The sequence below is a fragment of the Leuciscus leuciscus genome, assembly GCF_965113295.1.
Source record: "Leuciscus leuciscus genome assembly, chromosome: 2".
Classification (NCBI taxonomy): Eukaryota; Metazoa; Chordata; class Actinopteri; order Cypriniformes; family Leuciscidae; genus Leuciscus; species Leuciscus leuciscus.
The window spans coordinates 3,799,582-3,809,460 of NC_138726.1; the positions used below are offsets into that span (position 1 = coordinate 3,799,582).

The window sequence follows — 9,879 nt, forward strand, 5'->3', positions numbered from 1 at the left end:
TCTCTCAGACCTATTAGTCAATGTCGATAAAGCATTAATTGTTGGAGATTTTAACATACACGTAGATAATCCAAATGATGCGTTAGGAGCTGCGTTTACAGATTTATTAAATTCATTTGGGGTCAAGCAAAACGTCACCCGACCAACACATCGTCTTAATCATACACTCGATTTAATTATATCACATGGAACCGATCCAACCGATATAGATATCATTCCACAAAGTGATGAAGTCACTGATCACTACATGGTAACTTGCATATTACGTACTGCTGTAATATGTCATGCGGCGTCGCGTTATCAACCAGGCAGAACAATCCTCCCATCCACCATAGATAATTTCTCAAATTGCTTATCTAATCTGTCTCAGCTGCCGCCTGAACACAAACAAACAGATGAACTAGAAGAACTAACTAGCACTATGAGCACCATTCTCTCTAGAACATTGGATGTGGTTGCACCTATTAAATTAAAAAAGGTCAGAGAGAAAAATAAAGCACCATGGTACAACAATACTACGCATGTTCTAAAGAGAGAAACCCGTATTTTAGAGCGTAAATGGAAACAAACTAATTTAGAGGTCTTTAGAATCGCGTGGAAAGACAGTATGTCACGTTATAAAAAGGCCCTAAAAGCGGCCAGGGCTGAGCACCTCACCAACAATCCAAGGTTTTTATTTAACACCGTGGCTAAACTAACAAATAAACAGACGTCACCCGAACAAAATATCCCGTTACAGTTCAGTAGTAATGATTTCATGAACTTCTTCACTGAGAAAATAGAAAGCATCAGAACCACAATTGTAAACGTTCAATCTTCAATCGCGCCTTATAATTCAGCTTCAACTATCACCCCGCAAGAACAATTACAGTGCTTTACAACTATAGAACAAAAAGAGTTAAATAAACGTATCACTTCATCTAAAACAACAACATGTTTATTAGATCCTATACCAACTAAACTACTGAAAGAAGTGTTACCTGTAGTGGAAGAGCCTCTCCTCAATATTATTAACTCGTCTTTATCTCTAGGTCATGTTCCAAGAACATTTAAACTGGCAGTTATAAAACCTCTCATTAAGAAACCACAATTAGATCATAATAATCTAGCAAATTATAGACCCATTTCAAATCTTCCATTTATGTCTAAAATATTAGAAAAAGTGGTGTCCGCTCAACTGGGCTCTTTCTTGCAACAAAATGATATCTATGAAAAGTTTCAGTCTGGATTCAGACCGCATCATAGCACTGAAACTGCGCTCGTTAAAATCACAAATGATTTACTTTTAGCTTCTGACCAAGGCTGTATCTCAATACTAGTTTTACTTGATCTTAGTGCTGCGTTCAATACTATAGATCATACATTACTCTTAGATCGACTACAAAATTATACTGGTGTTCAAGGACAAGCACTAGGCTGGTTCAAATCATACCTATCTGACCGCTACCATTTTGTCTATTTAAATGGAGAAAAATCGATCATAACTCCAGTAAACTATGGAGTGCCGCTGGGATCTGTATTAGGCCCTCTGTTATTTTCAATATATATGATGCCACTTGGAAATATTATAAGGAAACATGGAATTAGTTTCCATTGTTATGCTGATGACACTCAAATATATATTTCATCAAGGCCGGATGAAAACGCAAAATTTTCCAAATTGACAGAGTGTGTTAAAGATATAAAAGATTGGATGAGGCGTAATTTTCTTTTATTAAATCCAGACAAGACAGAGGTAATACTTATCGGTTCAAAAAAACCGCCCACAAAACCTCGCACAATACAACTTTAACATCATAGGATGTCCTGTTACTTTATCCTCTACAGTAAAAGACCTGGGCCCGTATTCATAAAGATTCTAAGAATCCTCTCAGAAAACTCTTAATTTAGCTTAAAAAACTTTTACGTAGGAGTCTTAGCTTAAGAGCAATTCGGGACCGATCTGAGAGGAACTCTGAGTAAGGAAAAGACAAAAGGTGTGTTCGACATCGGCTGCGGCTGGATGTAACCGATCGGCGAGAGTAGCCGCGTGCAGGCGGGGAGGAGCTGCAAACGGAGACGTGAAGTCGGACACTTTCTGGTTCCCGTAGTGACCGCTCACGTGGTGTTCGCGTACTTTACCACAGCTGCAGTGAAATAAATGTAATATTGGCCAAATAATACACAGATGTTTCAGAGACATTTTCATTCAATATGCCTACTTTATGTACTGCTTCATACAGCGTCTGTTTGAACAAGAATAAAGTTCAACATAATTGCTACTATTAATGAAGTGGAGTCTATACGTTTTTTAATCAGTTTTATTTTGATAAACATGACACAATATAACATACGACATGAAAAGAGTGTTTACTGTTATAAAAAACTGATTTGTGAGCTTTAGAGTAACTAAAGGTGTTCGAATAAACACGAAACACACGTGATCGTTGTCATGCGGTGAATCCGGCCAATCGTGGGACAGCTGTGTCGTCATCAGCCCTCCTGCAGCCCAGTGCAGCCGCTCTTGAGAAGCTGCGCTGGCTGAGTTCTCCGGCTACTCTCGAAATGCTCTCGCGGTACTTTGATGGCATATGTCACAGTCACGTGGCGTCGGCGCTGTATCAAGTCGGACACAATTTCTAACCGGCATGCACTGCTTCAAGTCAGCCGCCGATCGGTCTGCGCAGAGCTGTATGAAGTCGAACAAGCCTAAAAACTTTCATCTTAGTAAGGAGGCGGGGCTGACCCCGTTGCTATGTATGACACAATCTTTTGAAGACTGTGATTGGTTGGTTGTCCAAGAAGAAAAAAAAAAAGTGATTTTAAGTATAGGGTCTATAGGCCTTCACTTTGAAATTACATGCGTCATTTTTCTTATTTGACCGTTCACACACACACACACACACACATTATATATGTGTATATAAATCCTTTTTATTTTTATTTACCATGGTATGGTAATAATGTATCATGCATGCTGTTAATTTCCTATAAGGTATTTGCTTGGCTTAGAATGATAAAAATTGTTCCACTCTTTCCAATTATTTTCCACTGATTGCTGGCATGTCTATTTAAGTGGCGGTTTTAATGTTGGTTTGAATGTTGGTTTTAATGTATCAAACATGGAATTTTCCCAGTTGTCAAATATCGTAATGTAGTGATTACTTTCATTTCTGGCGCTGTGGCATTTCTGCGCTGTATCGGAGATATTAGCGTGTCTCTAATAAGATCAGTCACAAACATGATCCCTGCACGATCTAATCTATAGCGTCTTATTAACTCACTCTTATTCATTGTGTGCAACACATTTCTTCTCCCTCTTCGTCTTTCTGCCATTTTCTCCTCTGCTAAAGAAACTCTTAAGCCTCTTAAAAGTCCTCGTCCGTGCTCCTAACAATTTTGACCTTAAGACCTCTTTTAAGGGTTAAGATGCTTTCTGAATTACTTTTTTCTTTACTAGGATTTTTTCTTTAACTTTAAGAGTAAACGCCCACATTTCTAAGAATTTTCTTAGAATTGTGTCACTAGGAGCTACTCTTTGCATTAAGATTCTTTATGAATACGGGCCCAGGGCCCGTATTCATAAAGATTCTAAGAATCCTCTAAGAAAACTCTTAATTTAGCTTAAAAACTTTTACGTAGGAGTCTTAGCTTAAAAGCGATTCGGGACCGATCTGAGAGCAACTCTGAGTAAGGAAAAGACAAAAACTTTCATCTTAGTAAGGAGGCGGGGTTGACCCCGTTGCTATGTATGACACAATCTTTTGAAGACTGTGATTGGTTGGTTGTCCAAGAAGAAAAAAAAAAAAAAGTGATTTTAAGTATAGGGTCTATTCTAAGCCTTCACTTTGAAATTACATGCGTAATTTTTCCTATTTGACCGTTCTCACACACACACACACACACATTTTTATATGTGTATATAAATCCTTTTTTTTTTTTTTTTTACCATGCTGTTAATTTCCTATAAGGTATTTGCTTGGCTTAGAATGATAAAAATTGTTCCACTCTTTCCAATTACACTGATTGCTGGCATGTCTATTTAAGTGGTGGTTTGAATGTTGGTTTTAATGTATCAAACATGGAATTTTCCCAGTTGCCAAATATCGTAATGTAGTGATTACTTTCATTTCTGGCGCTGTGCTGTATCAGAGATGTTAGCGTGTCTCCAATAAGATCAGTCACAAACATGATCCCTGCACGATCTAATCTATAGCGTCTTATTAACTCACTGTTATTCATTGTCTGCAACACATTTCTTCTCCCTCTTCGTCTTTCTGCCATTTTCTCCTCTGCTAAAGAAACTCTTAAGCCTCTTAAAAGTCCTCGTCCGTGCTCCTAACAATTTTGAGCTTAAGACCTCTTTTAAGGGTTAAGATGCTTTCTGAATTACTTTTTTCTTTACTAGGATTTTTTCTTTAATTTTAAGAGTAAACGCCCACATTTCTAAGAATTTTCTTAGAATTTTGTCACTAGGAGCTACTCTTTGCGTTAAGATTCTTTATGAATACGGGCCCTGGGTGTTATACTCGATTGCAACCTGTCTTTTGAAAATCATATTTCATATGTTACAAAAACAGCCTTTTTCCACCTTAGAAACATTGCTAAGCTACGTAATATGCTATCAGTTTCTGATGCAGAAAAGTTAGTTCATGCATTCATGACCTCGAGACTGGATTACTGTAATACTTTATTAGCTGGTTGTCCTGCATCCTCAATAAACAAGCTATAGCAGGGAACGGCAACTGGCGGCCCGCGGGCCAAAACTGGCCCGCCAGCAATATTTTCTGGCCCGCCGGATTATTTTGGTAGTCCTAAATGCTGCACAAAACTCTTCCACTACTTGAGAAAAGCCGTAGTCGCGCGGCGATTTCACCGCCGCATACTGTGTGAAACGCCCATAGGGAATCATGCGGCGCGGGATTACAATTTAAAGTATAACTGTGCGTTCACACCGGACGCGAATAGCGCGTCAAATTCGCGCCTGCCGCGTCTAGTTATACGCTTGACCACTTTGTGTCCATTCGCGCGTCAAAAGACGTTAGCGGTCAGAACTCTGGTGTACTTTGGACGGAGCGGGCGGTCTGACTGACAATAGCCCACTCGCACTCCCGACATCTTTTGACAGCGCGTATCCGCACTTAATTCTGACCGCCTGTACATCTAGCTCTGAGGAGCTGTTTGGTACTGAAACCATTGTCAGTCAACAACATTCTTTTTTTGCAAGGATGTTTGAAATAGTTCGGCAGAAAATAGCCTACTTCATTTCGTCAGTAGGGCAATATGATTTTCGTTTATGTTGCTTAGAAATTTGAGTGATAGGCTTTGTCCTATTTAATTTATGTTATTTATATTTCTTTTTTTTTTTTTTTGTGGCATTTTTTTTCTCTGCTGACAGTACAATGTTAAAATAGCCTACTATTTATATTGACACGAACACAATTTTTGTATAGCATTTATAATTATTATAGGCTACTTCATCTCCTTCTTTCCGTTAGAGACATTTGAATGTGAGATTATGGAAACAAGATCTAAATTTTGTGGACCCGTCAGGTCGGGAAATAAAGCGGGTGAACACCGAGTATATTTTAAGCGGTTGCTGAATAGAACCTTGTGGGAGCGGGATGAAAAAAAAAAAACAGTCCCGCGCAGACCTCCTTAAACCTTAGGTGTGTATGTGTGTGTCCCCGAATAAATAATAATAAAAAAAAAGGAATAAAGTTCAAAAGTCGGACTGTACGGAATGAGGCATGATTGCTATTCACACCTTTATTAAAATGGCTGTAATCTGTTACCACAATAGTACTTGATCTGTTTAAAATGATTTCCTTGATATATGCATAAGGTGTTAAATTAAAATTTTAAAATCAAAATTAAAATTAGTCTAATCCAGTAATTCATTTTTTCTATTTTTGATCTGAGCACAATCAGAAAACCCATCCTTATTCGTTTTTTTCATTTCAGTTCAGGAAATAAATAATGGAAAAACAAGTCGTTTTTCATCTTTTTATTTTTGGTTTTAATTTAAAAAAAAAAAAAAAAGATTGAATGAATGATCCACGGATGGTGACGGACACATCATATTCCACAATTATAGGCCTATATAAGAGTATTTAATTTGTATCCATAGGCCTACTCCGTGTAGCTGGCCCGCCATCTACTGGCTAAAAACAATATTGGCCCGCGGCCAAAGTTACTTGCCGACCCCTGAGCTATAGTTAGTCCAAAATGCCGCCGCTAGAGTTCTTACGAGATCAAGAAAATATGATCATATAACACCGATTTTATCATCACTGCATTGGTTACCTATAAAGTTCCGTATTAATTACAAGGTATTGCTACTGACTTATAAAGCCCTAAACGGCTTAGCTCCAGTCTATTTAACGGATCTTCTATCGCCCTATAATCCATCGCGCTCTTTAAGATCACTAAATTCAAGGCTTTTGGTCATACCTAGGATATCCAGAACCACCAGAGGAGGGAGAGCATTCTCACATTTGGCTCCAAAACTCTGGAATAGTCTTCCTGATACTGTTCGTTGCTCAGACTCGCTCTCCCAGTTTAAAACTAGATTAAAGTCGCATCTCTTCGGCCAGGCATTCATATAATCCTACAGTTCAAACTACAATCCGGCCTCTAGCTCATAAATGCCAGAGGAGAACTGGCCCCCGACTGAGCCTGGGTTCTCCCAAGGTTTTTTTTTCTCCATTAGGTCACCTGATGGAGTTTTAGGACACCATTAGGTCACTTGATGGAGTTTTTCGGTTCCTTGCCACTGTTGCCTTTGGCTTGCTCAGTTGGGGATATTTTGGGGATATTTAATTTAATTTTATCAATCAATAAATTCCTCTTGAAACAAACTTTGTTGTATTATTTTAATTTAATACTGTGAAGCTGCTTTGATACAATCTGTATTGTGAAAAGCGCTATACAAATAAACTTGACTTGACTTGACTTGAAGTATATATTTATATTTAAATCTAGTTCCTACATTATTTTTCTATACCTTGACTCACTGGGTAGTCTAACCTGCAAGATGCCCTTTAAAGGAGAACTTGGTAACTTTTTTAACTTAATAAAACTGTCTAGAATTCATTTGGATGGTTAAACAACCTGTTCTGGTGATATTGGTGACTTTCCCCGCTCCCCCCAGCGTTCCCAGGCGGAAAACCAACCTTGCAACTTGGGGACTACCGTCCCGGCAAGATAGAAATTGGAAGTCTCGTGAGAAGCGAGAACGAGAACGAGAACGAGCGCGAAACACGAATTGCTTTACGGCAATTCGACATAAACACACACGCATGTATGATGTATTACCAGATGACCCACCTCGGTAGACATAGCTCCACACGATACAGTTGGCTTGCTCCGATCAAAACAAACGCACATGAGCAGCGGTAGAGAGGGGAGGAGGCCGCCGCAAGTGAGTTTTTTACGACCGTGTTGTGAAATATACGCCCCCCCACAGCTGTAGGGGGAGCTCGTGGGGAAAACATGCGACAACAAAAGGAAAAATCAGCGAAGAAGTGACTAGAGTTCGCTAGAGTTGCCGAGTTCTCCTTTAAGAGCAAATCATTTGTGACTCTAATGAGAGCTGTCTCAGTACTATGGTACGGTCTAAATCCTGACTGAAAATCCTCGCAGATATCATTTCTTTCTAAAAAGGAACATAGTTGTGAAGATACTGCCTTTTCTAGTATCTTTGACAGAAAAGGTAGATTCGAGATCAGCCTGTAATTGACTAATTTTGTAGGATCAAGTTGTGTTTTTTTTAACAAGCGGTTTAATCATAGCCAGCTTAAAGGTTTTTGGTACGTATCCTAGAGACAAAGATTAATTAATGATAGTAAGAAGAGAATCTATGACCTCTGGAAGCATCTCTTTCATTAGCTTAGTCGGTATAGGGCAGGGCTCCAGACTAACCTTTTGCCTTGGTTGCACTGGTGCGCCTAACTTTTTTATTTAGGTGCACCAGCACAAAATTTGGGTGCACTGAACATTTTTCTCGGCTCGCGTCACCTTTAACGCCACAATTTCAAGCTCACCTTTTTATCACGCTCTATATACATTCATATTATGTAAATGATTTTAAACAAGAATAAGGTGTAGGTAGGTAAATAAAAATCCCAAAAAAAAAAAAATTTTTTTAAGTGCTTCACTGAGCTGCCAAACTAACTATTTTGAGTCTCTAGCTCAGGCGCGGTATAGGCTCTACCTCCGTCTCTGAGTCGGATGCCATCTCCGACGAAAGACCAGGGCTTGGCATCTTACCAGGGACTGGGGAGAATGGTGGCTGAAGTAGCTTCATGTCTGGGCTGTTGTCGGAGCATTGACCGGGGAGTAAAGGGTTTTAACGGTATTCCTACTCTTACCGATACTGCTTATCGATCCGGTACTTTAACTGTATTCTTATCGGTTCTTTTTGTTTTTATATATATATATATATATATATACATATATATATATATATATATACATATATATATATATATATATATAATATATATATATATATATATATTAGTCTAAAAAGAAATCTAATAAAGTAATCAAATGTAAAATAACACTGCATAATTTTTCATAAATAGATTAATGCTTAATAAAGCTGAAGTTATTCTTTCAAGAGCTTTGTAGTGATTTTTCTCTTGTTGTTTGATTCGCAGTAATGGCGCAATCGTCCGCATGTTTATTAGACTGCGGCCCCTTTAAGACCGAGTGCAGATCTGCTACTGATCTGATGCACCATATTCTCCCAACTATTTCCATAACTACGTCCATTTAAGAAATAAACTGTTTTTAGTGAATCTCCAAGCCGGTCATTTTGACATACTTTTGTGTACATTTGATCGTTTAGACACGCACATTAAACCCAAAGTAGGCTATAATTTGCTTGTCTCGGTTTCGGTTTCGGAGCGCGTGCCGCCTTGCGAACAACATCTCTTGCGCAGATTTTGTGCTTTTAATAGCTCTTTTCATTATTTAACGCGTCTCGCAAGTTAGCAACAGTAGCTAGACTGCATTTTACAACAATCACCGATCGTGCTGATTCTGTCGTTAGGTTTGAGTTTTAGGGAGAAATGACAGTGTAATGCTGCGAAGGGAAGAAGTTGCACTAGATAGAATGCGGCTATAGTTTTTAATGGTTTTACCTCAATATATTATTTTTTATAATCTTTGGAAGCCGAAATCTAAAATAAAATCAGACTAATATCACAGACCTTAAGTGTAACCAGGCTACGTTTGAATGTTTAATTCTGTCCTCCGTCATCACTCATTAAGCGTGAGAGAAGAGTGTGAGTTCCCATGAGTGTGTGAGTTCCGTCAAAGGAGAACAAACACTTAGTTCGTGGAGAGGCAGCGGATGCGAGGACGTTAGGTGCACCGGTGCGACCTAGGAAAAATTGTAGTCGCACCCTTACAAAATTTGGTCGCATGTGCGACCAAATTAGTCGCACTCTAGAGCCCTGTAGGGTCTAACATACATGTCGGTTTAGATGATTTAATGAGTTTAGCGAATTCTTCCTCTCCTATAGCAATAAATGAATCAAATTTTTCCTTAGGGAGACTAAAATGCACTCCCTGATGCGATACTGTAGTCGACGGTTGCATAATTATAATTTTGTCCCTGATATTATCAATCTTATAAGTGAAGAAGTACATGAAGTCATTACTGCTGTGTTACTTGGACATTTCTGGGCTTGAAGCTTTCTTTTTCGTTAGTTTAACCACTGTATAAAAAAAAATACCTATGGTTTTGTTTATTTTCTTCTAATAGGATTGAAAAATAAGCAGATCTAGCAGCTTTTAAGGCCTCTCTGTATGCAATCGTGCTCTCTTTCCATGAAATGCTGAAATTTTCTTCCAGTTGCACTCCATTTTTCTGGCTGCTCTCTTAAGGGC

At 38.6% G+C, this 9,879-nt stretch overlaps 1 long non-coding RNA gene across 1 annotated transcript in view; it reads right to left on the reverse strand.

The window, feature by feature from the left end:
* LOC309492219 overlaps positions 1 to 5,852 on the reverse strand; it is a 43,735-nt gene extending 37,883 nt beyond the window's left edge. The window contains exon 1 of the long non-coding RNA XR_014203474.1: positions 5,381 to 5,852. This is a non-coding gene — a long non-coding RNA (uncharacterized lncRNA). The remainder of the gene's footprint in view (positions 1 to 5,380) is intronic.
* Positions 5,853 to 9,879: the final 4,027 nt, after the last annotated feature.